Raw genomic sequence first — 11,164 nt, 5'->3', positions numbered from 1 at the left:
AAAAATATATTAACTGTGCCCTGCAGTGACGGTCCTGAAGGTCCTTCCCTGCTAACCAGGGACTGACTCAGGCCAGGGAAACCATGTGAGTGAACTCTCTGGACAATCACTTATATCCAATAATCAATTAACTTAAAGTAATCAATTAACTTAAGAAAAACATTACTCACTAAGAGTTCCTTAATGCCCATGGTAGAAATTACTTTCACTATTTCAGGTGGACACAGGGAACCAGCCATGATGCCTAAAATGCAGAAACAAACACATATATGTCATCTAAGACATACATTTGCTATCATCAATTCCAAGATTCCAAAACCGGTCCTCTAGGACAACCGAGTATGCGGGATTTCATCCCAACCAATCACCATCCTAACTAATGTTCAATACATCTGATTTCACGAATATGATTAGAACAGAAACCAATGACCGGAGTTAAACATGATCTCTTACCTCCCTCCACTGACGACAAGTCGAACTTGGCCAAGTCAGGCTGGCCCAGCATGTCGATGTACGTAGTAGGATTGCCGTAGACAAAGGTACAGCTGGGGGGTGGAAGAGTGGAAAAACTTGATTGAGGCACAAAACACAACCTACACCACGGTTTACTGTCCCAGAAAACTTCTCAATAACAAAGGATCAGTCTATAATTTTAATGGTAGGTTTATTTGAACAGTGAGAGACAGAATAACAACAAAAATATCCAGAAAAAGGCATGTCAAAAATGTTATAAATTGATTTGCATTTTAATGAGGGAAATAAGTATTTGACCCCCTCTCAATCAGAAAGATTTCTGGCTCCCAGGTGTCTTTTATACAGGTAACGAGCTGAGATTAGGAGCACACTCTTAAAGGGAGTGCTTCTAACCGCAGCTTGTTACCTGTAAAAAAGACACATGTCCACAGAAGCAATCAATCAATCAGATTCCAAACTCTCCACCATGGCAAAGACCAAAGAGCTCTCCAAGGATGTCAGGGACAAGATTGTAGACCTACACAAGGCTGGAATGGGATACACGACCATCGCCAAGCAGCTTGGTGAGAAGGTGACAAGTTGGTGCGATTATTCGCAAATGGAAGAAACACAAAAGAACTGTCAATATCCCTCGGCCTGGGGCTCCATGCAAGATCTCACCTCGTGGGGTTGCAATGATCATGAGAAAGGTGAGGAATCAGCCCAGAACTACACGGGAGGATCTTGTCAATGATCTCAAGGCAGCTGGGACCATTGTCCCCAAGAAAACAATATTGGTAACACACTACGCCGTGAAGAACTGAAATCCTGCAGCGCCCGCAAGGTCCCCCTGCTCAAGAATACATATACATGCCCGTCTGAAGTTTGCCAATGAACATCTGAATGATTCAGAGGACAACTGGTGAAAGTGTTGTGGTTAGATGAGACCAAAATGGAGCTCTTTGGCATCAACTCAACTCGCCGTGTTTGGAGGAGGAGGAATGCTGCCTATGACCCCAAGAACACCATCTCCACCGTCAAACATGGAGGTGGAAACATTATGCTTTGGGGGTGTTTTTCTGCTAAGGGGACAGGACAACTTCACCGCATAATTTGACGGGGCCATGTACTATCAAATCTTGGGTGAGAACCTCCTTCCCTCAGCCAGGGCATTGGAAATGGGTCGTGAATGGATATTCCAGCATGACAATGACCCAGAACACATGGCCAAGGCAACAAAGGAGTATCTCAAGAAGAAGCACATTAAGGTCCTGGAGTGGCTTAGCCAGTCTCCAGACCTTTATCCCACAGAAAATCTGTGGAGGGAGCTGAAGGTTTGAGTTGCCAAACGTCAGCCTCGAAACCTTAATGACTTGGAGAAGATCTGCAAAGAGGAGTGGGACAAAATCCCTCCTGAGATGTGTGCAAACCTGGTGGCAAACTACAAGAAACGTCTGACCTCTGTGATTGCCAACAAGGGTTTTGCCACCAAGTACTAAGTCATGTTTTGCAGAGGGGTCAAATACTTATTTCCCTCATTAAAATGGAAATCATTTTATAACATTTTTGACATGCGTTTTTCTGGATTTTTTGGTTGTTATTCTGTCTCTCACTGTTCATATTAACCTACCCTTAAAATTATAGACTGACCATTTCTTTGTAAGTGGGCAAACGTCCAAAATCAGCAGGAGATCAAATACTTTTTCCCCCCACTGTAGATATTTCTGCCATACCTTTCACTCTCCATAGCTGCCAGGTTGGCACATCTACCCCAGTGACTAACTAACCCGTTGTCTGGAATCATATGTGTCTGTGTGGGCAGGGCACTCACCCTCCAGTCATAGCCCACTCACATGCCAAAAAAGTTGTCATTGTTGACGATGTTGTGGTAGGAGAGGGTGGCACCTTTGGGGTTTCCCGTCGTGCCCTGACAACAGACAAAAAAGTATGTCAGAGAAATAGCAAAAACAGAGCAATGCATATACAAATTAATTTGAATAGGTCAACTGGAGCATGCACAGGGGACATGCATCATTACTCAATACTGTGAGTTATTCAGATCAATGTCAACAAACAATTTAACACTCACAGTGTAGATGTGTTGAATACCGTGACCAAGAAAATATTAACTGGGAGTGCAGGATCCAATAGGAAGAATGAAGAGAGAGAGAGAGCATGCAGTTAGTTAAAGTACCGATGTGAACTGAATGTTGATGGGGTCATCAAAGGACAACTTCTTCTGCAGCTCATCCAGCTGCTGCACGTGTTGGCTACTCCCTGCCTGCGTCACGTCCTCCGGATGGTACGTCTCCAGCTACTGGCCGTCTGTCACTATTACTGTGTGGAGGTCTGGGAGTCTGAGGAGGAGGGGTCATGCTCAGTGGCACGCTCAGTGGCCTCAACCATGTAGCATAGGGATTCATGTGTCTATCTGCAATGTTCAAAGCAAAGAGAAACGACAGTCCATCGTTAACTTAAGACATGAAGGTCAGTCAATTTGGAAAATTTCAAGAACTTTTAAGTTTCTTCAAGTGCAGTTGCAAAAAACATCAAGCGCTATGATGAAGCTGGCTCTCATGAGGACTGCCTGTAGAGTGTGTAACTGGCTGCAGGGAAGTCAGGCGCAGGAGAGCAGAAATGGGTAGCAAACGGAGCCCTTTATTGAGGCAAACAAAAACACGGCACAGAAAACTAAACACACACGGGTTACAATAAACCGCCGCAAACCAGCCTGGAGTACACATACATTTACACATAACAATTCCACACACAGACATGGGGGAAAACAGAGGGTTATATACAAGACAAGTAATGAGGGAATGCAAACCAGGTGTGGGGTCTTCCCTGTGGCTCAGTTGGTAGAGCATGGTGTTTGCAACGCCAGCATGGTGTGTGCAATGCCAGGGTTGTGGGTTCGATTCCCACGGGGGGCCAGTACAAAAAAAGAAAAAAGAAAGAAAGAAAAAATAAAAATGCATGAAATGAAATGTATGCACTCACTGCTGTAAGTCGCTCTGGATAAGAGCGTCTGCTAAATGACTAAAATGTAAATGTGTGGGAAAACAAGACAAAACAAATGGAAAATGAAAGGTGGATCGGCGATGGCTAGAAGACCGGTGATGTTGACCGCCGAACGCCGCCCGATCAAGGAGAGGGACCTCGGCGGAAGTCGTGACACTGCCTCAGGAAAGGAAAACCCAGAGTTACTGCAGAGGATAAGTTCATTAGAGTTACCAGCCTCAAAAATTGCAGCCCAAATAAATTCTTCACAGAGTCCAAGTAACATACACATCTCAACATCAACTGTTCAGAGGAGACTATGGGATCATTATATACAGCTGGGAAGAACTATTGGATATCAGAGCGAAGTCAATTTACCAGTACTAAGACCAGGAATATGACTTTCACCCAGGGTATTTGAACTGATTCCAGAGGCTGACCCAAAACAACAACACCGCCGGAGAAGAGGTAGACGGAGCGGTCTTCTGGTCAGACTTTGGAGGCGCACCCACCGCTTCCGAGTATATTACTCTCTAATGTCCAGTCTCTAGATAACAAGGTAGACAAAATTAGGGCAAGGGTTGCCCAGAGAGACATCAGGGATTGTAACATACATATTCACGGAAACATGGTTCTCTCGGGATATGCTGTAGGAGTTGGTACAGCCACCTGGATTTTTTGTGCATCACGTCGACAGGAATAAACATCTCTCCGAGAAGAAGGGCGGGGTGTATGTTTCATGATTAACGTGGTGCAATTGTAACAACATACAGGAACTCAACTTCTTTTGTTCACCTGACCTAGAATTCCTCACAATCAAATGCAGACCGTATTATCTCCCAAGAGAATTCTGCTCGGTTATTGTCACAACTGTGTATATCCCCCCCTCAAGCTGATACCACAACGGCCCTCAAGGAACTTCAATGGACTTTATACAAACTGGAAACCATATATCCCAAGGCTGCATTTGATGTAGCTGGAGATTTTAACAAAGCAAATTTGAGAACATGGCTGCCTAAATTCTATCAGCATATTGTTTGCAGACGTCACAACAATAGTAGGCTTGATTATCAACAACAACGAGACAGCCTACAGGGAGGAGGTGAGGGCACTCGGAGTGTGGTGTCAGGAAAACAACCTCTCACTCAACGTCAACAAAACAAAGGAGATGATGGTGGACTTCAGGAAACAGCAGAAGGAGCATCCCCCCATCCACATCGAAGGGACAGTAGTCGAGAAGGTGGAAAGTTAAGTTCCTCGGCGTACACATCACGGACAAACTGAAATGGTCCAGCCTTCTTTGGCTTGTCACCTAAAACCCTCCCACTTTTACAGATGCACAATTGAGAGCATCCTGTCGGGCTGTATCACCACCTGGTACGGCAACTGCACCGCCCACAACCGCAAGGCTCTCCAGAGGGTGGTACAGTCTGCACAACGCATCAACGGGGGCAAACTACCTGCCCTCCAGGATACCTACACCACCCGATGTCAGAGGAAGGCCAAAAAGATCATCAAGGACAACAACCTCCCAAGCCACTGCCTGTTCACCCCACTTCCATCCAGAAGGCGAGGTCAGTACAGGTGCATCAAAGCTGGAACCAAGAGACCGAAAAACAGCTTCTATCTCAAGGCCACCAGACTGTTAAACAGCCGTCAATAACATAGAGAGGCTGCTGCCTAAATACATTGGCCACTTTAATAAATGGATCACTAGTCACTTTAATAACGCCACTTTAATAATGTTTACATATCTTGCATTACTCATCTCGTATGTACATTACCATTCAAAAGTTTGGGTTCACTTTTTGTTCGCTCCTTGTTTTTGAAAGAAAAGCACTTTTTTTGTCCATTAAAATAATTGATCAAATTGATCAGAAATACTGTGTAGGCATTGTTAATGTTGTAAATGACTACAGTAGCTGGAAAAGGCAGATTTTTCATGGAATATCTACATAGGCGTACAGAGGCACATTATCAGCAACCATCACTCCTGTGTTCCAATGGCACGTTGTGTTAGCTAATCCAAGTTTATCATTTTAAAAGGCTAATTCATCATTAGAAAACCCTTATGCAATTATGTTAGCACAGCTGAAAACTGTTGAGCGATTAAAGAAGCAATAAAACTGTCCTTCTTTAGACTAGTTGAGTATTTGGAGCGTCAGCATTTGTGGGTGCGATTACAGGCTCAAAATGGCCAGAAACAAAAGACTTTCTTCTGAAACTCGTCAGTCTATTCTTGTTCTGAGAAATTGAGACTATTCCATGCGAGAAATTGCCAAGAAACTGAAGATCTTGTACAACGCTGTGTAGTACTCCCTTCACAGAACAGCACAAACTGGCTCTAACCAGAATAGAAAGAGGAGTGGGAGGTCTCGGTGCACGACTGAGCAAGAGGACAAGTACATTAGAGTGTCTAGTTTGAGAAACAGACGCCTCACAAGTCCTCAACTGGCAGCTTATTTAAATAGTACCCACAAAACTCCAGTCTCAATGTCAACAGTGAAGAGGTGACTCTGGGATGCTGGCCTTCTAGGCAAAGTTGCAAAGAAAAAGCCATATCTCAGACTGGCCAATAAAAAGAAAAGATTAAGATGGGAAAAAGAATAGACACTGGACAGAGGAAGCCTGGAAAAAAGTGTTATGGACAAACTAATCTAAGTTTGAGGATCACAAAGAAGAATATTCGTGAGATGCAGAAAAAATGAAAAGATGCTGGAGGAGTGCTATACACCATCTGTCAAGCATGGTGGAGGCGATGTGATGGTCTGGGGGTGCTTTGGTGGTGGTAAAGTGGGAGATTTGTACAGGGTAAAAGGGATCTTGAAGAAGGAAGGCTATCACTCCATTTTGCAACGCCATGTCATACCCTGTGGACAGTGCTTAATTGGAGCCAATTTCCTCCTAAAACAGGACAATGACCCAAAGCACAGCTCCAAATTATGCAATAACTATTTAGGGAAGAAGCAGTCAGCTGGTAATCTGTCTTTCATGGAGTGGCCAGCACAGTCACCGGATCTCAACCCTATTGAGCTGTTGTGGGAGCAGCTTGACTGTATGGTACGTAAGAAGTGCCCAGCAAGCCAATCCAACTTTTGGGAGGTGCTTCAGGAAGCATGGGGTGAAATATTTTCAGAATGCCAAAGGTCTGCAAGCTGTAATTGCTGCAAATGGAGGATTCTTTGACGAAAGCAAAGTTTGAAGGACACAATTATTATTTAAATTAAAAATCATTATTTATAACCTTGTCAACGTCTTGACTATATTTGCTATTCATTTTGCAACTCATTTCATGTTTGTTTTCGTGGAAAACAAGGGCATTTCTAAGTGACCCCAAACTTTTGAACAGTAGTGTATATATTGTATTTTATACCATCTATTGCATCTTGCCTATGCCGCTCTGTCATTGCTCATCCGAATATTTTTATGTATATATTCTTATTCCTTTACTTAGACTTGGGATGAATTGGGTAGTTGTTGTGGACTTGTTAGATTACATGTTAGATATTGCTGCACTTTCGGAAGTAGAAGCACAAGCATTTCGCTACACTCGCAATAACATCTGCTAACCATGTGTATGTGACCAAGAAAATTGTATTTTATTTGGTGTGGTTTCCACCGTGAAGCATGGAGGAGGTGTGATGGTGTTGGGGTTATTCGCTGGTGACACTGTGTGTGATTGATTTAGAATTCAAGGCACACTTAACCAGCAGTGCACGCAGACCAGGTCGCCAGGTGTACGCTGTTTCCTCCAACGGTGCGGCTGGCTTCCGGGTTGGATGTGCATTGTGTCAAGAAGCAGTGCGGCTTGGTTTTAGGTTGTGTTTCGGAGGACGCATGGCTCTCGACCTTCGCCTCTCCCGAGTCCGTACGGGAGTTGCAGCGATGACACAAGACCTATGGGACACCCAATCACAGCAGGTTGTAATAAAGCCAGGTTTATAGTGACGCCTCTAGCACTGCAATGCAGTGCCTTAGACCGCTGTGCCACTCGGGAGGCCCCGTAACTCACATTTCTATCCATTTGGTCGGGTCGGCCAAAAAGTTGCAGATTGCACCTGTGCATCAATCTAAGTAGCATAATAAAAAAATCACCATCAAAATCCGTCAGTTTTAGCAGAGAGGAAGAGGTAGAGAAAGGCCCAATTTGGCGGAAAATCAGTCTCCCTCCAGCAGGTGCCGTTTTGTTGTTGTTTGGCCCACCAAGCGAGGAGTATTTGTATGGAGGTCATTGAGAGAGTCGAATTTGGTAAACCCCCAAAAATGTTTGGCTTATTTGCTACATAAGGTTAATTTGATTGAATAGAAGTTTCGTAATGCTTAAGTTGTTACGAGTGTACTGATATAAGTAGGACACGTGACATCCCGGCTACTTTGAGAAAAAACACTTTATATCGGAGTTGTCTCGAGATGGCTACGCATATTCATGTCATGAGGCTAGTAGCATAACATCTCTCTCACTTGAATACCGGTGGTTGACATAAACAACCCTTATCGAATACTCAAAAATGAATTACAGTAATAAGATTTATCCACCAATCCAAAGAAATGATAAGCGGGAGCTAGACAGCCCGCCTTGCCGTTTCGTGGACAATGACTCCCATTTTTAGGGCGGAGAGACTTTGGTTAAAGCTAGAGATGTTTTGTTGTTGCATGGGCTAAGTCTCAATCCACCACATCCACCTATGTACCATCCAAACAGTTTGGCCTACAAACTAATATGACCACTATGGAAAGAATACTCGCACGATGGTGTTCTTCGTTTTGGTCTACGACCACCACGGGACTCGTCTGAAGTCGTCAGTAACGCTGACGTGTCAACTTCTGTCTGTTGCGTCCGAACCGTTTGGGCTATAAACTAATAAGGAGAGACTCATGAACATCATCTCCATTTTGCTTTACGACCCCCAGGAGTGCCACGGACTCGTCGGATAAGGAGTGAAATATGTCAAAAAATATATATTTCCTGACCTTTCTCATAGATACAGGACAGACACATCAAAACCTTATTCCTTATGATTTATTTGACTGTCCTTTTTTTGCCATTTATGAATGTTATTCAATGTGGTTCCATGGGCTATAGTAGTTAAGGCCAAATTCAATATTTTATCAAATCATTTACCTAAAGCGGTCCTAAAATTCAAAATCAAATAGCTAAATGATCCATGGTACGAACATCTTAGAAAACCAATTCCATATGTCAGCTTAGTAGACCCCCCCCCCAGGAGGTTGGGGCTGGAGTCCCACTTATTTTTTGGTTGTCTTTTCCTATTTATATTGAATTTAATCACTTAAACGTTGTATGTATTAATAACTGTTTTTTTTATTTTCTTTAGACTGGCAGCCATGGGTACATGTTTTATAAATGTATCAATTGAAATGGATAATGTATCTGTAACCACAACATGGTTAATACTATAATTTTGATATAATGGATGGTTGGTTCTTGCATACATAGCTTTGCCTATGAATTTGAGTGATCAAATTTCTCCAACCCCGTCCCTCAGCTTTTTGCCAAAACAATGGCGGGGAGTCGCAGTTTTGTTTCAACAGCTGATTGGCCCTTTGAAAATCTGATTTTAAACCTAACCTTAAAGACCAAAAAGCAACATTTTGGGTGGTGAATGAGGCCGGTAACCGGAAGTGAGGCTGACCGTGACCCCCAGATTCTCCATGAAGGCTTTCCATACCCATGACGTGATTTGTGGGCCACGGTCAGTCTGTCAACTATCACCAAAATGGTGGTAAAACCATCAGAAGAGGGGAGATCAGTGACAAAGTCAATAGACAGATGAGACCAGGAACGCTGAGGCAAGGGGAAGGAGTTTTCCTGCTGGAGTGTTGCAGGGGATTTGGAGTACAAACTGAACTTGAATTGACATAGTGGGCTACGTCCTGCGCCAAAGTGGGCCACCAGTATTTATCAGAAACTAATTGATTGGATAGTGCGGCCGAAACCTGGGTGTCCGGCGGCGAGGGATGTGTGTGCCCAGGTCAACAGCCGTTTTCTCACCCCTGTGGGAACGTAGATGCGATCTGGAGGGCAGGTGTCAGGTTCCCGCTCCAGAACCTGGCTAATGTCCACATCCTAACACACGGGGACAATTGATTGGCTGGTGGACACTCACAGGGCCCTCAACCTGTGTAGAACCACATGGTACGGGAAAGCAGGTCCTCCAACATCATGGTCCCCAGGCGGTAATTTTCGTACTCGACCATTTGATGGTGGGATTGTGACTTTTGCGCCATGGGAGGCCGAGGATTATCTTGTGTACAGGTGCGGAGGTGATGAAGGAGGGAAGGCTTTCCTGGAACATGAGTCCCATGGTGAGGGTGAGTGGTGTGCGTCACTGTGCCGGATCCCAATGGTCGTGTGTCCAGAGCTTGGATAGGAAAAGGAGAGGATGATGAAGTTCCCAGCAGCACCGGAGTCCACTAGAGCTGTAGAGACAACACTTGAGGGACAGCCGGCCAGTGAAATAGGAACCGTAAAGGGTTTGGCACTAGTGGATCCCGGGTTAGGGCACACCGGACACCACTGAAACTGGTGCCCCTCCTGGCCGCAATAGGGACAGAGCCCCAGCTATCTCCGGCGAAGCCGCTCAGAGGCGTGTGGCCCCTACCTCCATGGGTTCAGGCTCTGATTCAGAACGGTCAACGAAGGAGGGGGAGAGTCGATGGGGGTGCCGACGCTCCTGAAGAAGGCTATTCCGATGGATGGCCATCGCAATGAGTGAGTCCAAGGTTAGATTTGGCGTGCCAAGATGACACTGTCTGGACCTCTTTGCACAATCCTTTTATGAAAGGAGTGCAGAGCGTCAGCTCAATCCATACGCTGGATGCTGCAACTGTCTGAAAGGTGAGCACGTACTCCGCCGGGGTCTGGCCATTCTGCCGTAATTGGAGTAGGCGCTCAACCCCCTCTCTGCCCTCCAGTGGATGGTCGAAGACCCCCCTGAATCCCTCCCAGCTCCTCCTCTCCCAGACGGCCTTAGCCCACTCCAACGCCCATCCGGTCAGCATGGAAATAACCATGGCAACATTGGACCGCTCAGTGGTGGGGGCTGATATTTGATGAGTGAAATATAGGAAGTACTGGAGTAGGAAGCGGAGGACCTCTTCCATAGCCGTCCCCAGTTGTGGTGTTGGCGAAATAGGTGTCTCTATTCGCTGACCATCTGGGAAATGAACTGCTGCTTCCATTTGGTGAGGTAGTATTCTGTAACGTAGACGTCAGGAAGCAGGTGCAGTTAGTGAGTTTAATAACAACAACCATGGACCGATACAAACCAAGACCATCGTTTGACATGGAAACACAAACAATACTACCTGATGACTAGCAACAAAAGAGTGCTATATGAAGGGTAAGTAATCAGGGAGTACTGAAGTCCAGGTGTGACTGATGATGAGACACAGGTATGCGTAATTGTGGTTGCCAGGTATGCGTGAAGATGGGTTGCCAGGACCGGTGGTTAGTAGACCATCGACATCGAACGCCGGAGGGGAGGAGCGGAAGCAGATGTGACAAATAATAGCCAATTTTGACATTGCTACTTGCCCATCTACATTTCCTGATGAGAACCGATTAATCACTCAATTAAACACAAAATTAAAAACATGTTTTTTTAGGATTACATTTATTATAATTTCCATAATTATTTTATATAAATAATGTATTGAATCACGTGAAAACATTTCATTATTTGGCCCC

The 11,164-nt window shown here is 44.8% G+C and overlaps 1 pseudogene; it reads right to left on the bottom strand.

The window, feature by feature from the left end:
* LOC115200789 (acyl-CoA synthetase family member 2, mitochondrial-like) overlaps positions 1 to 10,578 on the bottom strand; it is a 35,791-nt pseudogene extending 25,213 nt beyond the window's left edge.
* Between the last annotated feature and the right edge of the window lie 586 nt (positions 10,579 to 11,164).

This window comes from Salmo trutta, chromosome 10 (assembly GCF_901001165.1).
Source record: "Salmo trutta chromosome 10, fSalTru1.1, whole genome shotgun sequence".
NCBI classification, from domain to species: domain Eukaryota; kingdom Metazoa; phylum Chordata; class Actinopteri; order Salmoniformes; family Salmonidae; genus Salmo; species Salmo trutta.
The sequence above is the reverse complement of the archived record's forward strand: the minus strand, read 5'-3'. Positions and strand labels throughout refer to the sequence as shown.